The 26,526-nt window shown below is 35.9% G+C and overlaps 1 pseudogene; it reads left to right on the top strand.

Moving 5' to 3' along the window:
* The window catches only part of LOC118500722, a 116,931-nt pseudogene extending 101,750 nt beyond the window's left edge, over window positions 1-15,181 (top strand).
* Window positions 15,182-26,526: the final 11,345 nt, after the last annotated feature.

Raw genomic sequence — 26,526 nt, 5'->3', positions numbered from 1 at the left:
AGAAGTGTAATAGTTTTAGAAAATGTTGAAAAATTTAGTGGACTACCATTTTCCTAGTCCAATAACTCTTCAAAATAAATTCAAGACAGCATCTAGCCCCAGGGTTGTTTAAAACCATTACATAAAATGCATTCCTGATTATACAAGGCTACACTGGAGAATACAGTTTCATTACTGAGAATAACTGGTGGGTTTTAGTAATTTGGCTCATTTAGAGTATATATTTTCTTAAAGGAAATGTTCTATATCTTAACATGGGTGATGGTTACAGGGTATAATACAAATGTAGAAATCACTGAGTTGTACACTTAAAGACTGATATGCTTGATGAGTTTTATTTTGTTTGCCATTCTTTAATTCGAAGGAGATTGCATAATTTCTTTCTTACTTCTCATCCCTATCTTGACCAAATCTTCTCCAGTTTTAGGCTCTTCTGGCCTAAATATACCTCATACTGTACCCATTTTCTTCCTTTTATTGTAGCCCTGGTCTAGGTCTGTCTTCATCAGGTACCCTTAATTTAATAATTCATCTATCTTTCTCTTAGTACCTACTTAGCAGTACGCTTTCTGAAAGCAGGCACTATCCTTTATTTTTTTCTGTATGTCTCCATGGCAACCAGCACAGGATTTACCTCAGTAGGATTTAAATAAGGAACATAAGTCAGAGAATGTCAAAACTGCGAGGAAACTTACAGATCTATGGCCCTTCATTTTTTCCTGAAAGAGAAGGCTGATCCAAAGGGTATGTAGAGAAAAAGATGAACAAATACTATTTTTTATTAAGAAAAGTTTTATAATTTTTATTTATTCACATAAGATAAAATTAATCATTTTAAAGTATACAATTCAATGGCATTTGGTACAAAGTGGTATGCAACCACCACCTCTATCTAGTTCAAAAACATTTTCATCATCCTAAAAGAAAACCCTGTACTCATTAAACAGTCTTATTTCCCCAGCCCCTGACAACCACTACTTTGCTTTCTTTCTCTATGAAGTTACCTATTCTGTATATTTCATTTAAGTGGAACCATACAATATCTGACTTTTTCTGTCTGGCTTCTTTTATTTAACATAATGTTTTCAAGGCTCATCCACAAGGTAATATGTGCTGCCCTGCATGCATTCACAAGGTGCTTCATTCCTTTGCATGGCTAAAGTACAGACATTTTTGAGCACTAACAAAGTACCAGATATTGCACCAGGTACTTTACATAGGTAATATCATGGAATCCTAGAAGCAGCTGTAAGATATAGGTATTATTATCCCAATTTTATATATTTGAAAACTAAGGTTCAAAGAAGTGATATGTCTAGCCTAAGTTTATAAAGCAAGGAAACCACCCAACCCTGAGATCCAAGTGCAGTGATCCTCAACTACAGGAACTGTCTGTCTTGTTACAGTAAGTCTCTTACTTCACATCCTCATTTGTCTCTCCATTACCTGGTGACACATTGGTGATGCAGCCAACATTTCAGAGAAGACCAAACAGCCTCTTGCTATGATTTCCCTTGTTTGAAATCATATATGTTAGGTCTCAAAAAAGATACTGAAAGCACTACAGAAATTTTCATTGCACTTTAGTAGTGTGTAATTGAACTTTCATCCAATTGAGGCCAAAAACAATTTTCCTTCATTATCTGGAGATCATCAGAGAAGGAGGCCTCTTCTGTTTAAGCTTTTGAAGGTATATGAGATTGGGTGGGGGGTGGGGGTGTGCTTTGAATGTGTATGAGCATCACTGAGGCAGTAGCATGAGAGGTAGTTTTAATAATTAATTCATTAGGCCTATTTATTTCTCTAATTGGTCGTGAAGCTTTGTCAACAAAGAGATAATAAAAACAATTAAAATGTAAAAAAGAATATAAACTTGGTGTGGAGTTTGGATATTAATGATGCATACAGAGATGAAAATAGAAGGCCCTAATTATTTCTTAAATAAGTGTTTAAATATTTACAAATTGTACTTCAATGAAACTCATTTTAATTTGTATAGATGTCTGCTGTCTTGTACTGGGGTAATAGATGAAGAGAAGCCTCAACTTTGGGTTCACGAACCAGATTCAGGGGGTCTATGAACACCTTGGAATTACCTGGAAAACATTACACATGTGCACATTTTTCCAGGATGAGGATGCAGAGCTTTCATCAAATTGTCATAGTTTAGGAACTGCTGCTTCACAGCTTTCTCTGACTCCTAGGCAGCAGCCAACTGTAGTCTAACAGTCTAGGGATCCCAACTTCCTCTGCAATGTTAGCAGGTGCATCTGCAATACATGGGCATGTAAGGGGGCTACTACAATCCCAAAGTCCTCGAGGGCCAAATGGCCCTTCAGCAGGCACTAGGAGCCCTTTCTGTGACCATAGCCTTGAAAGGTCACCTTACACCAAGAGGCCCCAACCACCAGGATGCTCACAGTAACAGTCTGTGGCCTGCTAGGAACCAGGCCACACAGCAGGAGGTGAGCAGTCTTAGGGGAGCTAGTGAAGCTTCACTCATCAAACAAAGATACTTGTGAAAAGTACTTTCTGCCTAGCACAGAGTAGATGTTCCAAAAATGTTTCTTTTCTTTCCTTTTTAAATCACTTTATTGAAGTATGATTGACATGCATAAGTACATATTTAATGTGTACAATTAAATGAGTTTGGAGTTAAGTATTTAGCTGTGAAACCATCACCACCATAAAGGCTATAAACACATCTATCTCCTCCCAGTTTCCTGTTGCCAATATTATTATTGTTGTTTTATTATTATTATTTTGAGGTAAGGGTACTTAACATACATTATCTTTCTAGCAAGTTTTATGTATACAATGTAGTATTCTCAGCTATAGTTACTACTCTGTACAGTAAATCTCCAGAATTTATCTTGCAAAAGTGAAATTTTTACATTCAACTCTCTGGAAAGGGCCTTGAATTGAGAGATAATTGGTCTGCTCTTCTTGTTCCTAATCAAGCTTTGACTAGTTAGTTATGTGTGAACTTGGTTAAGTCCCTTTCACCTCAATTTCCCCACCTATAAAATGAGACTGAACACGGTGCACTGGAAGACCTTCCCTAATTCTGTTATTTTATGTATTGCCTCCCAGAGGAAACCATCACCCACCCACTGTTCTACACATGGTGAAAAAAAGAAGCTGTATTGTATAGAATGTGTCAAACACTTGACAGATGTCCCTTGAGACAAACATGTTTCCATTGTTTCACTTCCACAGACCTTAATCCCCCTCCTTTAGTGATTCTGAGTTGCTGGGACTATTTTATGCAGCCTGAAGCCCAAATCCTTGGTCCCTTGTGAGATATCCTCCATTAAGTTTGCCTCAAAAGACAGCACACTTCACATGCCTTGAGCATAGTTGTAAATTCCTCTGTGACAAAATGAAAAGATTAATTTTGAGCTTCAGTATTTTGTGTTTACCCGTCATGGTGCCAACTGTCATTGTAGTAATACACTCTCCCATGCAAACAATTAAAAATTATGCACAAGGACTCTGTTCTAATTGCTTTGCTTTGAATTACAATTCAATGTAGAACCATTATCCATGCTTTGCAGTTTCAGAAATTTTTACAACTTGTAGAGACTGCTTTTTCTCTCCAAAACATCTATAGCAGCAGTACAAAGTCAGGGAAATACAAAGAGTACCTTCTGACAGTGCCTAGAATGTTTTTCCCTCTATTCCTAGGCCTTGGGCTGCCTCCCCACCCCAAGCTACCCAAGATTCCTGTCTCTATTGAGAGCCTCACACTTTGGAATTTTCTCTACTGTCCATCTCCCTACACCAAACTTACCTGTTTTGATCATTCCCTCTGAAGCCAGATCACTGCTACTAAGCAACAAATAGGATAAATTAGTCTGTTCCCAAGTATTCAGTGGATGCCAATAAAGTTACTCTTACTTTTTTGTGCTTTAAAACGAAAGGGAAGAAAATTATCATCCTCCCCCTTTTATTGAGTGTAGGTTGGCAGTTGCATGCGAGGAAGGAGGACATGATGCAGAAATAGCTGCTTAACTCCACCTTCTCCCAAATTGAGTCAATTTCCAGAAATCTCAGCTAACATCTAAAACAGGGAGCATCCAAATACTCATTTGGGGGGAAAGGAGTGAAAAACGAACTCATTTAACTGCCCTTCAGTTAGTTTTTTCTTCTCTCTATTGTCTTTTTGTCTCTTTTGTACCTTCTCTGGCCTAGCCTTCTTCTGTTACATAACTAAACACAAAACAGCATGTAATCTTCCCACAAAAAACTAAAGGTTTCTGTGGAGTAACCTCCCATCTCCTTGCATGTGCCTGTCCCACAGGATCAGGGCAGGTCGTCATAACCTGTGCTCAGTTTCCAAGGGGAAGAATCTCTCCAATACCGATAGGACAAAAGAAAGCTAACTGAGCACATCTCTTCTGCTCTGAGGTAGATTATATTGTATATATGAACAACAGTTGTACATAAATATTAGTATATTCTAGAACCTCCCACCAGTGCTATCTAAATGACTCCATGTCAATTCACCATTGGACCTGAGTAAATGATGCTTAATGTGGAGATACATGAACACTGGCATTAACATGAAGAAGCTGTCAACTTATGTCTTAACAATCAATACCTGATGATACCTGATATATTCAGAAGAGGTATGAGACACCTACCCTCTTATGAAAGATGTCTCATTCTTTTTGAGTTTCAAAGAAAATGGATGTCACCTCTTAAGCATTTTATCCCTCTCTTGTCAGAACTTCTCTCTAAAGTAAATTGAGTCATTCCCTTTAGACTTCCAGACTTAATGTACTTAAACTCTGTGGGTGTGTATCTTGGATTTCATGTCATGGGGAGCAAAACCCCAATTAGGTTCATTCCTCAGGAGAAAAGTAATTCCTCTGAGACAGGTCTTGCATTGTATTCTATCATGATGTGGAGACACCTGTCAGTATGTCATTGTCCCGCAAAATCAGGTCTGACACCTTTCTGCTCTCCTTACATACTTGGGAATACTTATGTCATGGTCTAAAGATGATGCCTTTTCAAAAACCCTTAGTGCCTTTTGGTAGTTTTAGTAGTGATGGGAGACTCTTTTACAAAGAGGACTCTAACCATGGGAACAGTGATAGAAAGCAAAATTACAAAACAGGTGATGTTTACCATCACATTTTCAGTCTTTCTTTTCTGCAAACTGTTTTCTGCTCTCTGTGTCTTTCCCAGATATTTTATACCTGTTAAATATGGGGAAATGGTATTAAACTTATTCATAGCAATAATAAATGACCTGGTAGACCATAAATTAAATGGTTAAAAGTCAGAAAGATTTGAGATTGAGTCCTGGCTCTGTCATATACTCTAGGATATTGGATGAGTTTCTTTCTGAGCCTCAGTTTCTTAAGTTAGAAAATGGAAAGAATAAAATCTTCTTGGGCTAATGCTATGACTGAATGAGACAATGCATCTAAAGCACTGAATACAGTAGCTGAGATACAATAAGTACCTAGTAAACTATAGCTTTTGTTATTGTTATATCATGCCATCCTGAAGTAAAAAAAGGGATTTCAAAGCTGGAATTTTTCTAACAATAAGTTGGAAGACTTTGGTTATATTTCTTAGGAAAGATAAGTACTGAAATCAAACCACATTCTATTAGGTGTGCTCTATATATTATATAAGAACATCACTAATTAAAAATAATGAAAGGTTTAATTTATTTTTTCAATTTTATTGAATATAATTGGCATATAAAATTGTTAGATATTTCATGTACATCATAGTGATTTCACTGTGAAAAGAGTTCCACCATCTAACATCATCTAGTTAATCACTACACCTTTTTTTTGTGTGTGTGAGAACATTTAAGTTCTCCTCTCTTAACAAATTTTAATTACATAATACGGTATTATCAACTATAATCACAATGTTTCACATTGGGTCCTCAGGCCTTACTCTTTTTATAGCTGAAACTTTCTACCATTTTACCAACCTCTCCCTAGATTTCCCTAACCCCAGACTACAACCCTTTTCTACCCTGTTTCTGTGAGTTTGATGATTTTTTTAAAATTTTTTGATTCCACATATAAGTGATACCATACAGTATTTCTTTCTCTGTCTGGCGTATTTCACTCAGCATAAAGACTTTAAGGTTTTATCTTATTGTCACAAACGGCAGGATTTCCATCTTTCTCATAGATGAATAATAATCTATGGTATATGGGTACCACCTCTTCTTTATCTACTCAACTGTTGATGGACACTTAAGTCTTTTTCTTATCTTGGCTATTGTGAATGATGCAATGAACATGAGAGTACAGCTATTTCTTCAATATTCTGTTTTCATTTCCTTTGGAAATAAAATATATTCAGAAATGGGATTGCTGGATCAAATGGTAGTTCTATCTAAAAAAATTTTTAGGAACATCCATTCTATTTTCCATAGCGGCTGTTCGAATTTATATTCCCACCATCAGTACACAATGGTCCCCTTTTGTCCACTGCCTCACCAACACTTATCTCCAGTCTTTTGAATGATGGTTATTCTAACAGGTATGAGGTGATATCTTACTGTGATTTTGATATACATTTTTCTGATAATTCATTATGTTAGAGCATTTTTCATGTACAATAAGTCCTCAGTTAACTTCATCAATACACTCTGTAACTTTAAGTAAAACAACATTATAGAACCAAGTTTATCATAGGCTGTCTTTAGAAAAATATTGATTCAGTTCCTCTGTTCATTTTTGAATTGTATTTTTTGTACTTGAGTTGTATGAGTTATATGTTTATATGTTTTGGATATTAACCCCTCATCAGGTATACAATTTGCAAATATTTTCTCTCAGTCAGTAGGTTGCCTTTTCATTTTGTTGATGATTTCCTTTTCTGTGCATAACCTTTTAGTTTGATGTAGTTCAAATTGTTCATTTTTGCTTTTTTGCCTATATTTTTTGTTTAAAATCCAAAAAAAGAAAGAAATCATTGCCAAGACTTATATCAAAGAGCTTAGCCCCATGTTTTTTTCTATAAGTTTGATGGTTTCAGATTATAATTCAAGTATTTAATCCATTTTGAGTTGATTTTTGTATGGTGTAAGATAGGATCCAGTTTCATCCTTTTGTATGTTGTTGACCAGTTTTCCCAACACCATTTATTGAAGAGACTGCCATCCCCCCATTATATATACTTGGTTCCTTTGTCATAAATTAATTGACTATATATACCTCAGTTTATTTCTGGCCCCTCTATTCTATTCCATTGCTCTATGTGCCAGTTTTTAATGTCCGTACCATGCTGTTTTGATTAATATAGCTTTGTAATATGGTTTCATGTCAGGAAGTGTGCTGTCTCCAGCTTTGTACTTCTTTCTCAAGCTGTCATTAGCTATTTGGGATCTTTTGTATTTCCTTACAATTTTAGGATTTTTGTTTTTTTCTGTTTCCATAAAAATGCCATTGGAATTTTGATAGCGTTATGTTGAATCTATAGCTTGCTTGGGGGTAGTGTGGATTTACAGCAAATGTTTACTTTTAAGTTATTTTTTTAGGGATATGAGTATATCAGTTAGTATTTGCTATATAACAAGTCACCCCAAAACTTAACCTAAAACATTTATTTAGTGCAAAAGCACTAAAAGGCATCAAAATCAATGAGTTCAGACAGTGGAGAAAACATCTTGATAGATGTATTGATTGCATCAAATGGAGAGAACTTTGAAGGTGACTAAAGTTTAAACATGTAAGAATAAATACACAATTTTTAATAAATAAATTCCAGGTTTTAGGGGTCCCCCCTCATGGGTATAAATTTTTCAGTGTGATTGCAGCCAAAATAAAAATTAATACAAACTCTCCATACAATTCAGACTCCTGTTTACTCTTTTGGAAAACATGTTGAAAAGTAGACTGTTATTTGTTTCCACGTTCATTGAAGAGAATGCAAACATAGGCAATATCAGAGATATCTCTTCAGGAGATATTAGACAGAAAAAATGGACTTTGGAAAACATTTGAATTCAACAAATAACTCTGCATCTACACCGTTCACAGCTTCTCACCACAGCATTAATTCACTGTAGCTTGAAACTGAACAGCAAGTATTCCATTAAAAAAAATCTTGGCATTTTCAGATTGATCAGTTTGTTTTATCTACAGCTCTATTTCCATATTAGACTGGTTTTCTTTTATTGGGTTATTTGGATTTTTATAGGTCTTATATGGCCTATCATTCAATATCCAAGAATGGTTATAAGAAAAGAGACATATGTGAGTGTCATGTTGTCATAAAATTACCTGCAGTTACAACTTTACTATTGGTAGCAATACTTTCTGCAAACAAAATATTCTGTGGAGCCACTGGATTTGCTCTCATGTTCAGCAGTAGCTGTGTTGGTGAATGTCAGAGGAGTTTGCACAGCTAGTCTCTGGGTCTCTCATTTGTATTTCAACTACACAGGACAGAGTATTTTATTAGATGATAATGTCATACTTACGTAATAATATAAAAGCCTGGAAAAAACTTGGATTCTAATTTTAAATTCACCACTTTTTAGCTGTGTTTATTTAGGCAGTGTAAACAACTTCACTGTATCTTAATGGCTTCTTTTATATAATGGAAATATAAATTTTTGTCTATTCCAGCAGGTATTGTTGTGATGATTGATGAAATTGTATGTGGAAAAGTAATTTGTAAATAATAAAAATAGAGAGGAAGGTGGTGTGATTATGATCATTATCATTGTTCACCTCATAAAGGGCATGTCTGTAATCATTCAAAGCAGTAAAGGACTCACCGAACCATAAGGCTTATTTCACCATTTTCAGATTAAGATAAGTAATAAATTTAATATCAGACAAGGAGCAGAAAGCCATTTCTGTAGGACAGGTAGGGATTCACTGTCACTGTAGGACAGGTAGGGATTCTGTAGGACTGTAGGGATTACTGAGTTGAAATCCTTGATCAATCCTTGATTTCAACTCAGTAATCATCCTCATCTAGTTTATTCTTGGCATTATCAAGGTGTCAGAATTTTGTTATTTGGAGACTCTCCAGGTTATGGATTACTTGCTTCCTGTTACTGCCTAAATTTGTAACAATTCATTCCTTGGTAACCACTTTACACATTAGCAGTACTTGATTCAGACACAAGAAAGAAAAACATCAATAACTTACATATCTGAGGGGATGGCACAGGGGTAGGGCCAGTATTACCTATGAGAGTAAATTACCTGTTATTGCCCTAACCTTTTGACATACCTGACTGAGTGTCCACTCTCTCATAACATCAGCAGCACACAAGTGCTTTTAAAGTTTCTAAGGACAATGAAAACTTGTTTCAGAGCACAGATGTTTTATACAATCTCCCTCCAGCTTTCACCCATATTTTTTTCTCTCCTCTATTCCCTCCTCTGCATTTCCTTTGATCTCTTATCATTTTCCCCATCCTTATGGAAGGGTTACTTGTCACGGAGATTTACAAAGGCACTTTGGCAATTTCATTTTGCCTAAGTGGAAGTTCACTTTAAACCAAAGAGCAAAATATTTTATTTGAAATTTCAATTCATTTTTTCAAACTTAAAAATATATTCCAATGTACTCCTTCTGGTTAATAATAGAAACTGAAATGTTAAATATGAAAACTAGCTGCATAAATGCTCTGTTAAAAGAATACCATTATCGTCCCCAAAAACCAAGTTAAAAAGGAAAAAATACACAAAAAAGAAACCTGCCCTATCTTCTCTTCAAAAAGGATCATAATGCCTTCCTTATCTTGTTTATCCCTTTAACCTCTTCGAATCACTTTTAAATATTATCTTCATGGAATTTTGGGAAAGACTTTTAATTTGTGGGCATTTATGTAAACTAGACAGCCTTTCTGAGGTCTGGCAATGTGGTGGATCAATGTGGTTGGTATCTTATCGATACATACTTGAATGAAGAAAGACAGGTGCATGAGAAGCTGAGTGTCGGTGAATGTGGCTCAGATCCTAAACCACAGACCAGAAACCATGGGACAATTTTTACCTGTAAAACTCTTAGACTCCAATCTTTAAATGACTATATATAAATCAAGATGATTCAAGGGATATTTTATGAAAAAAATGAAAGTTTTTTTATAACACATACATAACTTATTGACTGCCTTCTATGTGCCAGTATATTGTGTTAAATGATTTATACATGTGTTTGTCCATATTTAAATCTCCTCTAGGTATTACTAGCACATTTTACAAATAAAGAAAAGTTAAATAACTTGCCAAAATTCACCCAACTTGATCCATATTTGAACCCAGAGCTGAGTAAATGAATCAACAAAAGATATTTTACTGTCTCTCTGTTTATAGTGTTTAGTAGTCAGAAAACTTCTTGAGAAAAACATTTGGAGAAATTAATTTTAATTGAGGAAAGCATGTTTGATGTGCATCCCCTCTGGCCTCAAGCCAGATAGGAGAAGCTTACAGAAAATCACCAGAGTTTGTTATGTGTCCTGTGGTGCTTGGGTGACACAGTGGGCTGCCACCAGTCTGGGGCACGAGAAATATAAATAAAGGATGAGAACCTGGCTATGGCAGCAGACAGAGCTCTGTAGTTCTGGAAGTCATGTACTCCTATCAAGTACAGGTCGGAGATGTGTGTTTCCAGGGGACCAGATATGACCTGGAGCTTTCCTCAGTGGACTCTGCCAAAGAGGGCCACCCAAAGGGGCACTGAGACCTCAATGGAGAAAAACTATGTGACAATGAACTTCTGAGAATCAAAGACCTAAGGGGCAGTCACAAATGGCCAGCCAGACACCTTGGTCAGGGAGCCACAAGGGAGAGATACCAAGTGAATTCTGGGGAACAACCAGGTGATAAAGGCCTTTCAACCATCCACAAAGCTCCCCGTGAGAGAGTGGACTTCAGAACTCTGCCATGGCTGCAAGAAACCAATGCCAGCTCACAGCGGTTCTAAGCAACTAAGATATTCCCTGCTCCTTATGTCTCTCATCTTGCCCTATCATCCCAAGCCCTGAAGAAGAGACATCTAGCAAGTGTGTGGCAGAAAGGTAGGGGCAAGGGCAGTAAGAAGAGATGGAAGTTTGAGTCAGGAAAAAAACTAATATATAGATTGGCCTCTTTTTCCCAGGATAGTTTTCTAGTCTGCCTCAGTCCTGACTCACAGCTTTGACCACACCTCATATTCAGCATGTGAATAATAACTTAAACTGGGCATATTAATTATGGTATTAAGACAGTTTCAAGGTCTAAAGCCCGAAAAGGCTTGCTTGTGTTGCTTTGTTTTCTCTGAGAAAGGGATGAGTACTGAGGCCATTGAGAGGGTTTACAAGCCCTCTCTTGACAGCAACACTTGGGTCAGGAACATGGGTGGCTTAGTAGTGTCAACAAACAAACCACAGTGTTTTGTTAGTGGATTACTAAACAGTATTGTGGCAATGGGCATCTTGGTGTCCCATCAGAAAGGTTGTATATCAAGGCAAAGTCACAATACTTGACCATCTGCAGACATCATTCAATCATGGAGGCTCTGCCACCTGCTTTTGCCTGTATAACCTTGGGCAAGTCACTTCAGTCCTCTGTGCTTGTATTTTTAATTCTGCAAAATAGAAGGAATAATTTCACTTTGTCATAAGATTTTGGGAGGAGACTAAATAAGTTCATATGCTTAAAGTGCTTAGAAGACTGGATGACACATAAGTAGCACTTAATTCAATGTTTTAAATGAACTTTATTAAAATCAACACAGTGAATCCAAGAAGTTAATTTGAAAGCATCCATTTATTAAGTGAATGGTGAGTTGAAAAACAATAAAATATAAGAAATGTTTCAATCATTCCAATATCAATAAGATGCATGAAATTTTCTAGATGAGGTAAAAAAAACAGTTAGTGTTAACTGGATTTCGTTGGTTATTATGTGCACAACAAGCCTGCCTCTGGTTCTGGACAGATCTCTCCTGCAGCTTTCGTATTGATTAAAGATCTGCATGGAATGTGAAAGTCTACGCCAGCTGACCCACTTTCATGTTCAGAACACGGTGTTGTATTGCATTACACAAATTGATTTTTACAAAATCCCTTTTCTCAGTTGGAGTTTCAGGTCCATTCTCTATGTAGAGTCTGTCTGTCATTTCCTCTGTTATTAAAAAGGGGGAAAAGGACTTTCCCACAATTTTAGAAGCTCCTTCTTAAATTCATTCATCACATCCATTTTCTTTCTTTATTCTGCAGATTAAATAAGCTAAAATTCCTTAGTTATTAGGAGTCATTTGCTTTTTCCTTGGGGTGTGACTACATATTGATTTGATGCAGTCCTGAATTGCTTTTTCATTATTTTCTTTCCAAGAAAAAAGAAACAAAAAGTAACTTGTGCAAGGTAATTAGAGCAAAAGTTACTAATCTTTTTTGTTCAAATGACTGCTTAAGGGTAGAACTCAGAAAGTTTGGAAGGGGCAGTGAAGACAGGCATGGAGGTGGGAAGGAAATAGGTTATGCTGTCTTGTTTACTAGCTCTATTTTCATTGTACACTTACTTCTTTCTCAACCATATAATAATGGTACCTATTTGTATACTTGAGTACTGGAGTTGCAGAATATTAACATTAATATACATGGTCTGACAAGTATGTGTTTCAATCTAATACACAGTGTAATGGTTAAGAGAGTACCAGTTCTGAAACCAGAGTGTCTGAATTTGAATCTGGGCTCCATTTTTACTTACCACCCCTCTGACCTTGGGCAGATAACTTCTGCTGTCTGTGTTTACATCTGTAAAATGAGTGCAAAGGAAATTAATATCTATAAAGTGTTCAGAAGAATGAATGGAACTATTAGTTATTACTATTTCTCCACTCTTACTTCTGAATTAAATAATAGCTAGTTATTTAGTGTTGTTTTTCCATTTCATTTAGAAACACATCAGCATGTTACAAATGAAATAGAATAAGATGATTGAAAAGCATCAGTTTTTATTAATACAGACTACCTGTACTTTGAAAAATCATGTGCTAGAAGTGATAAATCCCATAGTTCTTGCTTTTACATTTTGATTATAAAATTTGCATCTGAAAGAAGCAATGAACTTCAGATGTCTATTTGCTGCCTTCCTTCTTTCCTACACTTTCCTTCTGTCTCATTCTACTTTGTGTTATTATGGTGCTGCTTTGAAAGCAATGATAAACATCTATTTCATTGTACAACAAAACCCTTTTTAAAGGAAACTACTCAGACTCAAACTCGGACCCACATGCTTATTAATAGTAAAACAATAATTTAACTTGTATTTTAAAGATGAATGTCCAAGTTAAATAGTTTATTTAGAAAAAAGATTGGATTTAAAGTGGGAGGGGCATTTAGGGACAAATGGCAACCAGAAATAAAAGATCCCCAATCCTCTGTCATCTGTAGCCAACACCACCACCGAGCAACTATGAAAGTTCCTCTTTCCTTCTCTGGGAAAACTCACCTATTGAGAAAATAAACGAAATCCCTCTTAATCAGTTAGTCAAGGTACAAAGAACTAACTGCTTTCCTTCCATTATGGGCTATTGGGGACTATAAGCTCCAACCAGGCAGAAGGCTAAATTGCAACAGTACAACCTTTGAGTGAACTTGGCATTTCAGCCCTGGATCCTCTCCTGGGAGACTCCTGGTCATTTTGCTTCCCCATGGCTACTATTTCTTTGCTCATGGTTTTTACCTCCTGATTTTTTTTCTGGTTTACTTTTGTCTCCGTTTTTGCTCCATCTTTCATTATAGGTTCATTTGTATGTTTAGTTATAACATTCTCATTTGCTAGAGCATTACTTTTTTAATCTTCTCATTATAAAATTAACATTTTCTAAACTTCCCACCACTCTGGATAACTTCATCATTAATAATGAGGAAAGCATTAAAAACAACAAAGAAAAAAATTTTAAGAGGAGACTTTCACAATGTTAGGTTTATATTACTAATGAGAATTTTTTCTAGTTTAAAGTATTCTTTGAATTGTATTTTTTAAAAGTTTTTATTTATTTTTAGAGAGCAGGGAAGGGAAGGAGAAAGAGAAGAATAGAAATATCAATGTGTTGCTGACTCTCACATGACCCCCACTGGGGACCTGGCCCGCAAGCCAAGCATGTACCCTGACAGGGAATTGAACTGGCAACCCTTTGGTTCGCAAGCCAGCACTCAATCCACTAAGCCACACCAGCCAGGACTCTTTGAGTCTTAATTAATAGTTTTAGCAGATTGGAAGTCTTTCTTGTTATGGTTCTATACATTCACTTAGATTACAGTGCTCTACAATGTGAGAGTGAAAGTAATTTTTCCTCATGACTAACTCCAAAAATCCAAACATTTTGCTGATTGACTTAGAAACAAGAAAGCCGATAGTGGGTACTTTTATTATATATTTTTTCATTTGTGTATTTAATATTTTTTTCTGAAAAGGAACTGAGCGGCTTACAAAGATATATACTCTCTAACAAGATAACCTCAATTTATGTTGTGCCACTCCTCCCCCCCAAAAAAAGAACGAGAAAAAATTAAAAATAAAGTTGAAGGCAATGTAGAGCCAAAGAGGCTAAACATATGTATCACAATGACTCCAAACTCTTCTTTGGGTGAGTTCACATATTTGGCTAGAAAAACAGAAGTCTGATCAAACTGAATAACAAGTCCCAATATTTTCCCCACCTCTACTTATAGGACAGATGACTTGTACCTGTGAGATACCATTTTCCTGGGGTCACCACTGTAGCCAGTTTGCTGCTTGTTATTCATTCTCTCTGCTACTCCAAAAGAAAGTACATGAGAATTCAAATGACTATGACACAGTTATAGGGTATCCTTCAGTCTTCTGTAATTGATTTCTGAAGTACATAATTTATAAACTTTATTAGTTAAATATTAATACTAAAAATCATTTGCAAGATATCTTACACACACTGTTCTAAGGAACATCCAGATTTGCACAAGTCTCAATGTCCATAAATCAACATAAAAGAAATTTTAAAGAGAATTAATTTTGAAGCAAAATAAAGCAGGGGTTTCTCCAGGTACTCCCTGTGAGGATGAGTACACTTTGATGCAATGAATGCCTTTCCACATGACATCCTGACAGAAGCATCAACAAATTCCACTGGACTAATTACTTTTGCAGCCTTAAAAATGGGCTGCTAATTACATCCTAATAAGCACCTAAATAAAGACAGTTCTCTGGGACATTGATATTTTATCACTTGTCATCATTCTGAATTGTGTATAGTTATAATGCTTATTATCATTAAGCTATCCATTATTTAGGAAAGCAACCCATCTTGCAATAATGTTATTGGCAAAAAATCCTAAAGTTTTATTGAAAGGATTTTTCCTGTCTTTTGCTTAATTACTGTAGATACAAGGACTATCCAGAAAGTTGCTATAACTTCCCTGTGTAAATATAAAAGCAAATTTGCTCAATTGTATTTAATGTAGGGCAACGGTTCTTAGACATTTGGGAGTCACAAATATATAAGAAAATGATGAAAGCTGTCGATCCCTTCCCCAGAACAATGCACAAAGATGAATAATATTAAATTTTATGTATTATTTCAGAGATTTTATAGAGCCTACACACAGGACCTCTAGCCCAAAGATGCCATTTCTTCTAACTTACATAACTTGATTCTAGTTACTTTAACATGTATAACACATAAACAAAAGTCTGCATATAGAAAACCTTACTCTGGCACTTAATTGGGAATGACTACAACGTCAGTGTTAACAGCCAGACCTTTACGTGCTTTTATTCATGTAAAAAGCATCATAAATCTCTACACAGATGCAGACCCAATTTACCAAGATTAACAGAACCTGACCTTTGTGACCGGAAAAAATCCTGGAGCTGCCAAAATTTAATATTTTTATGAACACAAAAACCATCTTAAAATTTTTCACCCTTCCTGCAAAGACTGGCCGTAAGCAAACAAACTGATGATATAGAAAAAGGCTAAAGTGGGTTCTAATGTAACTTCTAACTATGTCATGTAGTAATATAAAAATGAAAAGAACTTCATTTCCTATTTTATGTGAGGGAGGTGGTCCTGTAATAATTAGAATATTTAGGAGCTATTATGACTTGATAGTTGAGCCTTTTTGATACACATTAGTCACATTGATTTTCATCAATTGTTTAGTATCTCTCTTCTCTAGCAGAAAACTTAATTTTGGAATGTGATTGTCAGGTTAATCAGAGCTAGAATTATCTATACAAAGAAGTATCTGTGGGCTTTGATTACCTACCAAAACCTAACCAATCACAGGTGGCTGAGTGGGTAGTCTATAGCATTGTCATTCTGTCACTGTGCTGCATATGTTGCTAATGAGCGAAGTAGGTGTATTTATAGAACATCATGAAATTCTCAGCTTCTAGTAAAATATTGTTTCTCTATTCTCCTGTTAATTAGGAATTGCCACTGATTTTTGCATTTATTTAAATATTATTAGGACTGTACATTTTCTATAGCATATTTACATGTATTCAGTATAAAAACATTACACATGAGAACTAAGCCATTGAAGTAAATTTAGATTGTGTAAAGGAAATTATGTGACTATTATTTTTATAAGAAAATAACCATGTGAAGTAAATAGTCAAGAGTGTTCTATAGTGGAGTTTCTATTCATTTTTGTTTGTAATAATTGGTATCTACTTTTAAGTTCATATTTGAAGACTTGTTAAACTGTAATAATCTTATAAGAGAAGGAAGAAACATATGAGATTCATTTGTAGTTATTCCTGGATGGGTAGAATTATGAATGATTTCTATTTCCCACTGTTTCTTTAACTTTGTTTCCTAATTTTTTCATAATGGCAATATATTGCTTTTGTAATAAGCAAAGAGCAACAAAAGACATTTCACTTGTGAGGGAAGGAGAAAGATAATGCTCCATTATAAAATTTGCAGGCCCTTTTATCTTTTCACATTTTTTATTCTTGTTCAAGTACAGTTGTCTCCATTTTGTCCCCACCACTCCCCTGCCCCAGTCATCCCCACTTCCCACCCTTGATCCTACTCCCCTTTGCTTTTGATCATGTATCCTTTATACATTTTCCTGAAAAAACATTCCCTTTCCCCCATCATCCCATTCCACTTCCCCTCTGGTTACTGTTAGTTTGTTCTTTATTTCAATATTTCTGGTTATATTTTTCTTGCTTGTTTGTTTGGTTGATTAGGTTCCACTTACAGGTGAGATCACCTGGTGTTTGTCTTTCACTGTCTGGCTGATTTCACTTAGCATAATGCTCTCTAGTTCCACCCATGCTGTCGCAAAGCATAGACGATCCTTCTTTCTTTCTACTGTTTAGTAGTCCATCATGTAAATGTACCATAGTTTTTTGATCCACTCATTTACTGATGGGCACTTAGGTTGCTTCCAGCACTTGACTATTGCAAATTATGCTGCTATGAACATCAAGGTGCATAGGTTCTTTTGGATTGGTGTTTCACAGTCCTTAGGGTATAATCCCCTTTTAAAAAACAAGCTGCTATAGAGGCAAGACATACACCACAGCCCTAGGCCAAGGGGAGTCATTACAGATTGGCAATGAATGATTTTAAGGAGCTTGGGTGGGGTTTCTCAAAAAGAAAAAGGGTAAAAAATACAGGTTTAGGACACAGAGAAAAAAACTCTATATAGTCAGGAAAGAACTATTTACATGAAGTAATATCTCAGTTTACTCTAGACTTGAGGGACTCTTAGGCAGCTTAATAAAAGAGTTTAGTACCTCTTTATAGCCTTAATTTAAGACTAGGAGTTTTTTGCTTAAGTAGGAAGCAATAGGAATTCACTTGGAAGTTTTTGAATGGATGAGTAATTAGATTGGTGCTGTGCTTTAGAAAAATTAATCTGCAGCCCTGAGTAAATAGCTTGGGGCATGGAGTGATAGTAGAATGAGTTTAAGGTTTTGAGACTCTCTTAAATGGCTCAAATGAGATCTTGAGTTGGACTCCAGTTTTATGAGTGCAATAGATAAGAATAAAAAAAGTTTGTTAAAGAAAATTAAAGGTGTCTTTAGTTCATTTTATCTAAGATGCACCATTTGTTTAGTTTACAACTGACTGATATATAAAAACTGGGAATAAGTTAAATCTCTAGTTAGGTTTGATATCCAGAAGACCTGATTTCACAGAATCTTACTTTATTCTCTTTATAGATTACCTTCAAAATAGGACTCAAGGGTTTTAGGGAAAAAATCTGTAAAAAGGGCATTGATAGTAAGGTAGTTGTTTCTTGAAATTCTCTTTACAGAATCAACATATTTAAAGTTCACATTAATAATTTCTATATTGAACATGTGAATAAAAATGATGAATTTGGGGAAAGAGAAAGCGAGAGAAATTGAAGCGCATGGAGTTTAGGCCACCAGTTTATTATCACTTTCTGGCAGTAAACACTAATTGAAGACTTGCTTCTTCTTAGACACCAATAAACAACATTTTAAAAAGTTGAATCACCTGGCTGGAGTAGCTCAGTGGATTGAGCGCGGGCTGGGAACCAAAGTGTCCCAGGTTCGATTCCCAGCCAGACCTGGGTTACAGGCCATAACCCTCAGCAACCGCACAGTGATGTTTCTCTCTCTCTCTCTCTATCTCCCTCCCTTCCCTCTCTAAAAAAATAAATAAATAAAATCTTTAAAAAAATAGTTCTTTTAAAAAAAAGTTGAATCAAGTAAATCTAAGCATACCAAGTTATAAAAGAACTGTTATATTTCAGTTTTCCTCAAAAAAAATAAAATAGAGTTGAAATGTTTATATCCTTTGACCAAAAAATCTATTGCATTGCACATAGTAGGTACTCAACAAATATCCATTGAATAACTAGATAAATGAACAAATCAATAAATAAACATTAAATTTATGGTGTATTTTTTTAAACTACATACACACTGGTGGACACAATCATTGTAATTTATAGACATTAGTTTTGTCAGGGAACAAGGAGTATCATAGTACCAAAACAAGGAAAATAATCAGGAAAAGAACCCTTCACCTAGCACCTCAAACCTAAGAACAAAGGATGATATCCTTAAATAAGAGGAAATTTTGTATATCATTTCATAACTGTGTAACTGATATGTAGGCCCTACTTGGATACAATGACATAAAGCATATATCAGAGGTCTGCTCCCTTATTTAAATTCACATTGAACATTCTAGATGAGGCCACTTTAAAGTGTGTCTTGCCTAGAGGAGACTTTGGTCAGTCTGCAATTGTACTATGTTCTGTCACACTTCTTGATAGATATATGAGTGGCAACCATGATACAATTTAAATCATCAGTGTAATGCTCATGTGGTAATTACATTAAATCCACTTAGCAAATTAGACAACCTAAAAGAAATGGGTAAATTCCCAGAAACATGCAACATACCAAGACTGAATCAGGGAGAAATAGAAAATGTGAATAAACCAATAATAGTAAAGATGTTGGATGAATAATCATAAACCTCCCAACAAAGAAAAACCCAAAACCAGATGGTTTTATTTGTGAATTCTGTCAAGCATTTAAAGAAGTGCCAATACTTCTCAAACTCTTCCAAGAAATTGAAGAGGAGGGAGCACTCTCAAACTTATTTTATGAGGCCAGCATTACCATGATAACAAAGCCAGATAAAGACATTAAAAGAAAAAAAAACTGCAGGCCAATATCCCTGATGAACGTAGATGCAGAAATTCTCATCTACTACCAAACCAAGTTCAACAGCATATTAAAGGATCATATACCATGAACAAGTGGGATTTATCCCTGGGATGCAAGGATGGTTCCATGTATGCAGATCTTCTTAGCTATTGAGAGGGGAAAAAGACATGGTTAAGTGTAAGGGTTGGAAAACTTGTTTCTCATGAGTGTAGTCTTAGTCATTTGTAGTACATATAATTTTTAATGATTTCTTAAAATAGCTGCTGTCTTAATTTGGGGGCAAGAAAGAGATCTTAGACCTTCTGATCTAGACACCCTTCTAATTTTGGAAAGGAAAAAAATAATATGCCTTGGAAAGTTTAATGAATTCATTAAGGTCATTGCTGTCAAAACTATGGTAAAAATTAGGGGTCCTCATCCCACAGTACCTGAGAAAGCACTTTGAAATGTCAGGATATATTGTTATGGAAAGAATACTTGGAAATAGCATGTTATAGACTCTAGGATTATGAAACATAGTCCACACTATACATATCCTATAATTGAGTCGTATGTTCCTACACATTTAGTTTTAGACTAAAGGTCTCCTTGGTAGGTAAACACATTTGTCACATTCAAGCATGAAAATAAAAAATGTTGACCACAGTCTAGTTATGGATGTATAACAGTGAACACTAGAAAATAACTTATGGCTGTAGCATGTCTCAAATAATTAGATGATTTTCTTGTCAACAGGAAGCACTTCTGTACTCTTTCAATCTGGCTTTGGTAAGTGGGATGCAAATACAGGCTTTAAGAAGTCCACAACATCTTATCTAAATGTTTATGAACTCTCAAAGCAAGCAAAATTGAGATGCTTTTATTAAATTTAGTGTAATGCTTAAGATTTCATTTACCCTATCACTTGTTTCAAAGTTCTCTGCCTCATAAAATAATTGTTTTAGATCTATAAATTAATACTGGGAACAGGAAAAAAAAACATTTTTGTTCCCCTTATGTTATCAGGCAAAAAGAAGTGCCAGTAATAGACATGGGAATATAGAAAGATAGTCCAATCTCTGTCCATGCTAAATTCTAAAATACTTTCTCTCTGAGCCAGGACATATGACTTCTTTTTTATCACAGTCAATTAAGTCTTAGAAAATCTGAGGTGCTTATATCTAAGTAGTCTTTCTGAGATTTCTTTCAGTAAACTGCAGCTTTGATCAACTACAGTGTGATCCAAATTAGCAATGAGGCTGAATACAGTGGGGAAGGCTGGATATGAAGAAATGTAACCTTGGTTCTGGAGCCAGTTAATTGTGTGTCCTTGAGGAAGTTATTTACCTATAAGGTTCATTGTCTTCTCATCCATTAAGTGACCTCTAAGGTCCCTTCTACCTCAACAATACTATGATGTAAAATAACAACCCATATGCAAGGTTTTTGGCATTCTTTTCTGTGTTAAAGCTGAGCACATATAAGGTATTTTTTGATATCCTAGGTAATCACTGTTCTAGGAACCTCTGTTACTTAAATAACATAATCTGAATCTACTTCTCTCCATCTTCACAAGTACTATTGTATTCAAAAACACCATCTCTCTAGTGTGAATAATTTACTGGTCTTCTGCTTTCACTCCTATTTGTGCACACACACACAAACCCCACACATAATCTATTCTCTATCTGGCAGTTAGTGTGAGTACTTTTATGTATAAATCCTCTAATGGTCTCTTACTCTAACTTACTTGGAATAAAATCTCAGTGCCTTACACTGCTGGCTCCCTGCCTCTGTCTCATCCTACTTGTGACCTTATTCACCATGTTCAGTTGCTGTAGCTTTTGTGTTTGCTTCTCTCAGACATCATCTTAGGGCTTTTGCTTTTTCATTTTTTTAAGTTTTTTAAAAATTATTTTATTGTTGTTCAATTACAGTTGTCTGCATTTACCCCCCACCACTTATCCCCCACCCAACCATCCCCACCTTCCTCCCCTGCTACCACACCCCTTGGTTTTGTCCCTGTGTCCTTTATAGTAGTTCCTGAAAACCCTTCCCTCTTACCCCCCATTATCCCCTTCTACCTTCCCTCTAGTTACTATCCGTTTGTTCTTTATTTCAATGTCTCTGGTTATATTTTGCTTGCTTGTTTGTTCTGTTGATTAGGTTCCTGTTAAAGGTGAGATCATATGGTATTTTTCTTTCACTGCCTGGCTCCTTTCTCTTGGCATAATGCTCTTTAGTTCCATCCATGCTGTCACAAAGGGTAGGAGCTCCTTCTTTCTCTCTGCTGCATTGTATTCCATCATGTAAATGTACCATAGTGTTTTGATCCATTCATTTACTGATGGGCACTTAGTTTGCTTCCAGCACTTGACTATTGTAAATTGTGCTGTGAATATTGGGGCACACAGGTTCTTTTGGATTGGTATTTCAGGACTTTTAGGATATAGTCCCAGCAGTGAAAAGGAACTCTAGTGCACTGTTGGTGGGAATGCAGACTGGTGCAGCCACTGTGGAAAACAGTATGGAATTTCCTCAGAAAACTAAAAGTGGAACTACCTTTTGACCCAGCAATTCCACTGCTAGGACTTTTGCTGTAATGGCTCACTCTGTCTGTAACAGTCTTCCCTGATCATCATATTGCTGAGTCCTTCCTGTAATTCAGATGACAGTTTGGATGCTGCCTTCCTTGGACAGCTTTTCCTGAATCCCCACCTGACAGGATGCTTTGGTCACTATCCATTTGATCATCCTGTTTTAGCTACTCTACAAAACTGACCATTATCTGAAATCACAATATTTTGTGTTTACTTGGCCACTGCTTTTATTCCCACCCAACCAAAAAGTTTTGAGAAGATTCTGCTTATTCTTTCCATCAATGTATCACTAGACCAGTGCCAAGCACGTGGTAGGCACTAAATCACTAGTTTAGGAAAACTTTAGAAGAGAATAAAAATCTGTTCTTTTTTACTGAAATAATTTAGTCATCTCTGAAACCTGATTGGCATAATAGGTCCACTGATTTTAGTACAAATGTCTCAAATCTTGCTCCTTGGATAGGGCTGAGCTAGTGAAGTTTGACTCCGAAATTTGAAATTTCTGCAGATTGGGCAGTTAAGTAGGTTTAAATTAATGGAGAGAAACAGTAAGTGTTAACCTAGATGAAGTTAAAATAAAGGGTGTGAGGTATCTTCTTGGAACTTACTTACACCTTTAAATTACATACAGCTATTTGCAAACTAACTACCCAAGAACATACCTGATATAAAATGTATCTGTTTCAGGAAGAAAATTCACATACACATAAATATGGTTGGTGCACAAATAAGTCCAGATAACTGTTGCAGTGGATGAAAACAAAAATATTATTAATTCAGGCAAAACATAATGCTAACATCATTTATCCTTGCACTAGGAATGTGAAGTCAGGTGGAGTACATCAGACCAGGCCAAATTATAAAGACATCTGGGTCATAAGAGAATGAGGTTATAAAAACAAATCTGAATGTATACCTCCAAATAAATGGTTCTCTTCATATTGTCTTCACAATGAATCAGGAAACCATAAAGATTTTCTACCTGTTTTTGATAAGTTGCTAAGACAACTTGGAACATCCTAGAACAGAATGATGTACTGATAGCAGAAGAAGCATCTACACCTTTGCAGCCCCTTCCCAAAAATGTATGCTTGACCCCCACAAAAGTGAAATAATTTGCTTTTTCCTGACAACTTGTCAACCACTAAGGGAATTCAGAAAAAGGGAGTGTTGAAAGTGGGTGAAGAGCCTTGAGGACAATGTGAAACTTGGGCCTGGATGGGATCTGAAGAAGTTATGGGGCCGTAGGGAGAGGTGGGCATAGGTGGGGAAAACAGAGGTTGAGAATCTGTGGACAGAGTAGACCTCTATTGGAATGTGTTCTGAGAGCCAGAATAGCTCTCGGTAAGAGTATGCTTGTTAAAGGAGTGAGAGGTCAGGTGGGGCACGTGGGCCAAGACCAAACTCTGAAGATGTTTTTTCCTTTCCAGCCTATCAGAGTAATCTGGACAGAGAGAAATGAGACATTTCTGGGGGTGCACGTGTCAGAGTGTGAGGCTCTGCGGACAGACCAGTGTAGCACAGAGGAGGTTTGGACTTCTCCCTTGCCTCATCCTTTGTATGGGAGAGCAGTGGGCCTCCCACACTAAAGGGTTTGGCCTTGAAAGGAGGCCCAAGAGAGTAAACATTCTTTTCAAACATTTGCTTATTGGTTTTAATTGTATCTACTTATTTTTTGAATAGACCATACATACTTGTCATTCACAATTTAGATGCTTTAAAAGTCTATACAAATGAAATAATTCTCTCCCCACCAACTAATGTTATACATTTTTATGTACCGCTTTTGGAAGATATTTTGAAGAAGAAAGTATATGATAGGGAACATATTGAATATTAATAATGTATTATGTTTTGCAAAGTACTTTATTCTTTGTAGTTTCATGTTATCCTGACATCACCCTAAAAGGTAGATAGGACAGATGTCATCATATCTATTCTCCTGACAAGGAAACTGGCTCAGAGACATGATGTAATGTGCCTAGGTTAAGTAACATTTTAGTGGAAATATCTAGATTAAGACACAGTTTTATGAGGCACAAAGGAAAGAAAAGAGTTAACAATAGCTAGAAATGAAATATCACATATACTAATTTTATCCTTGGTTATTTGAATTCCTACACAATAGAAATTTTTAGATTTCTGTAGAGGCAAAAATTTTAGATCATTAGTGTGTCTACACTGTTTCTTTATAAAACCCTATAAAACACAATGTCCTTTTACTGAATACTAGAAAAGCCACAATAATAATTGTTGTGATGCTTATGAATTAAGGACCAAGGCCTTTGTTTCCATTTGAATTACCTTCTGAAACTTATCAGGAAGCCATCAACCTCACCAGACTTCTAAAGGCACCTGAAAGTGTACCCACAGCAGTTTAAAATATTAAGTTAAAGCCTGGCTCTGAATTTTGAATCCTGTCTTTTTCTTCCTCTCACCTGCCAACTCAGCTTCCTCATTCAGTTTCAATTTCAAGATAAATGATGAAACAAGATAATTCTTTTTTCTATGGCCAAGCAATTTATCTGAATTCTTCTGGTGGCACAATTTAGAGAATTTTAAAAAAGGAAAGTCAAAATCTTGATTTCTTTTGAGTTTTAATTGTTAGGATTTTGTCCACTTTTTTTCTCTCCCTTTTTTGGAAGCCAGTAGCATTAGTTCAGCATGAAGGATTTTAAGCAGAATGTAAGAGTGGAAAGTCTCCAGCAATATTTAGAACCCTGAAAAGTGAAGAAGCATCTTCAAGTGCTAATCAAGCTATAATCTTTGCAAATTTTCCAGAATAAATGCAATGAAGAATGATAAATTGATATATATATCCCAGGCAAGGACTCTTTTAGCTTTGGCATCCATTTCTACAAATGATAGTAGAAACACTTTCTGTATAATATTGCTAGAGTCTAAATTATGTACTTTTTAAATCACTGTCTTTTAGTTACAAAGAAGTAAGAGTTGTTCAAAGAAAGCAAGTACCTCCTCAGTAAATTACTTATAATTTAAAGTATTTAAAATTATTTCAAATATTGACTGCATTTACAAGTTTCTCCAGGAAGCAAGGAGTTTTTAAAAGGTATTATCTTATCAGTTTCATTAGTTCTAATGTGATGAATAAATGGAGCAGATGTTTAACATCTTTCATTCCACTTATGAAAAATAAAAGGTAAGCAAGAGACACCATTTATTCAAATTAGCACAATTTGACCCAGACAAGAGATAAGACCAAGAAACCACACAAATCTCTCTCTCTCTGTGAATTACAACTCTACCTCAAGATAGTTGAATGGCCCAGGCAAGTTACTTATTATCCCCAAGCATCAGCTTTCTCTCTATGAAAATGTAAGAAAGCCTCCTTTACAGAATTATTGGAAGCCTTAAACAGCTATGCAGGGTCCAGCAGAAGTAACACCTGCTTTAGAGTGGTTGGTAGGGTACATGAATGTCTCATGTGAGATGGATAGCAATTTGAACATTTCACCTAGAATGTCATATGATGTGCTTGAGTGTGGTATTGTTATATTACAGAATTATGTGCTTATAATTTTGTAACAAAAGATTTTGTAATAAAAACCTTTATTTGTGCTGGACCCTGTATATGTGAAAGTAATAATCCCACCACTGGTGATAATAGATATCTGTATAGTTTTTATCAAGCTGAATAACAATATTACCTCAAACTTAGCAGCTAAAAAACACACACACATACTATCTCACAGGGATCTAGGCACAACTTAGCTGGGGCCCCTGCCTCAGGTTCTGACAAAGCTGCAACCAAGGTGATTGCCAGGGCCATAGTCTCATCTGAAGGCTGAACTAGGGAAGGACCCACTTCCAAGCTTCTGTGCTTATTGGCAAAACTCAGTTCCTAGCAGTTGTAGGATTGATGAGCCTGGGTTTTTATTGGCTGTTGGCTGGAGAACCTTGAGTTCCTAGGGGCAACCCACAGTTTTTTGCCTGTGAGCCACCCCAACAAGGCTACCTGTTTATCAAGCCAGTACAGAGAGAGTCTCCTTGTTACATAATTAGAGACATGACATCCCATCACCCTGTTGAGTGAAAACAAGTCACAGTCCCTGCACGTACTTAAGGGGAAGGGATCACACAAGGGTGTATAACAAGAAGGAACAGATCATGGTTCTGCCTTAGATTCTACCCACCACAGTGTCTGATACCTAATTCCCCCTTCCCTATCTTATCACCCGTTTCTCTTTTGTAAAATATTTTTTATTTCTAGGCAGGAAACCATGACCACTGCTGCCTATCAAAGTCTGCTTTGTATAGATAGTTAAAGGTAGTAATTTTGAATT

This window comes from Phyllostomus discolor, chromosome 5, assembly GCF_004126475.2.
Source record: "Phyllostomus discolor isolate MPI-MPIP mPhyDis1 chromosome 5, mPhyDis1.pri.v3, whole genome shotgun sequence".
NCBI lineage: Eukaryota > Metazoa > Chordata > Mammalia > Chiroptera > Phyllostomidae > Phyllostomus > Phyllostomus discolor.
The sequence above is the reverse complement of the archived record's forward strand: the minus strand, read 5'-3'. Positions and strand labels throughout refer to the sequence as shown.